This window comes from Hipposideros armiger, unplaced genomic scaffold, assembly GCF_001890085.2.
Source record: "Hipposideros armiger isolate ML-2016 unplaced genomic scaffold, ASM189008v1 scaffold_149, whole genome shotgun sequence".
Lineage (NCBI taxonomy): Eukaryota > Metazoa > Chordata > Mammalia > Chiroptera > Hipposideridae > Hipposideros > Hipposideros armiger.
This window is the reverse complement of record NW_017731499.1, coordinates 2,141,551-2,143,504: the sequence shown is the minus strand read 5'-3', so window position 1 is coordinate 2,143,504 and position 1,954 is coordinate 2,141,551.

Sequence of the window (1,954 nt, the reverse complement as noted above, 5' to 3'; positions counted from 1 at the left end):
TTTCTTTCTTTCTTTCTTTCTTTCTTTCTTTCTTTCTTTCTTTCTTTCTTTTTAAAGATTTTTTTATTGGGGAATGGGGAAGGGGAACAGCCAAGTGGTTGTCCTTCAGTCTTAGTTGTGGAGGGTGCAGCTAGCTCAGCTCCAAGTCCAGTCACCATCTGGCCGCCAGTCAGCAGCTCAGGGCAGCTCAGCTCAAGGTGCGGTGTTCAATCTTAGTTGCGGGTGTGCGTAGCCCACGATCCCATGTGGGAGTCGAACTGGCAACTTTGTTGTGAGGAGCACGTGCTCTCACCAGCTGAGCCATCTTCCCATGTGTTGGCAGCTCAGCGGCAGCTCAGCTCAGGCGCAGCTCACTGGCCCATGTGGGAATCGAACCAGCGACCTTACTGCTCAGAGCTTGTGCTCTTAACCAACTGAGCTACTCAGCCAGTCTGTCATCTCCTTTCTTTAGATTGGGGTTGTTAAAATACATAAAAGCAGATACTTTCAAATGTTACCAGGGTACTCTCAGAATATTCTGAAGTAAAACTTTCAGAGTTTAATGGGGAAACGTTTTACATTTTTTTCCCTACCACTTTTACTTTTTATTTTTACTTTTCATTTTTTTTTAGCTGAGCCATCCTGACACCTGTTGGCAACTCAGCAGCAGGTCAACTCAGGTCGGGAATCGAACTGGCGACTCTGTTGCTCAGAACTCACACTCTTGAGCGAGCTCTCAACCAACTGAGCCACTCGGCCGGCCCCACTTTTGCTTTTTAAATTCTTTTGATATTGAGGTTGTTTAGATCCACTTCATTTTTTTTTTCCTCAGCTCAGGAATGCAGTTCATGTTTTCCATATCCTTCCTCCTAACTTTTGTATTTAATCTATAACATTCTGGTGTTTTTCTGTGGTCTTTTCCCCTGAAATGGATTCTTAGTGTGAATGACTTTTGTCTATAAAATTAGCAGTTCCTCACTGTTTTGAAGCTATTGGGTCGTCGGAAAAATCATGACATATTTTTTCTATGTTTTCTATGCAAAAATGCGTCATGACTTTCTCGACGACCCAATATTTTACTTCACAGCCTTTTAAGAATTTACTTAATTGCCTTCATGAGGCAAACAATTCTCAGAGCTACTACTGTAATTTTTTTTAATATGGTAAAAAGCACATAACAGGACTGGCCTGGTGGCTCAGCTGGTGAGAACATGTGCTCTTAACAACAAGGCTGCCGGTTCAACTCCCGCATGGGATAGTGGGCTGTGCCTCCCGCAACTAGATTGAAAAGCGGTGACTGGACTTGAAGCTGAGTTGCGCCCTCCATAACTAAGACTGAAGAAGAACAACTTGACTTGTAGCTGATGGGTCCTGGAAAAATACAATGTTCCCCTTTCCCAATTCCCTAACACTGTTCCCTTCCCCAATTCCCCCCAAAAAAAATCTTAAAAAAAAAAAGCATGTACCAAAATTTACCACTGGAACTGCTACTCTTGTTTGTAAACACATTGAACTTGATTCCGTTTTGGCTTCCTTGAGGGACAGTTGGCTCCCTGGCTAGTCACATCTTATTGTCTACTATTCCTTCCTTGTCTTTGTATTCTGCTCCCTGGCCTTTTCTCTGGTCTTATCAGTCCCTGCTTTATTTCCTCCTAGGCTGATCACTTCTGTTCCAATGATATCTCAGTCGGGACGGATATGCTGATATTTAATAATTGCTTGCTTCTCACGAGTAAACATAAAATGTTCCATGCATTCTTTTTGACTTGCGTATCTTCCAAGGGTTTCCATGCTGCCTAGAAATCTTGCAAATTCCCCATAGAGTCTCTGTGCCACACGCTCGTGTCATCAAGGAGCCTATTTCATAAACAACTTCTCCCAGGCCGGCCGAGTGGCACATTGGTTAAGAGCTGGCTTGGAACGCAAGAGGGCCCCAGTTTGGATCCCACATATGAGGGCCAGTGACACTGCCCTC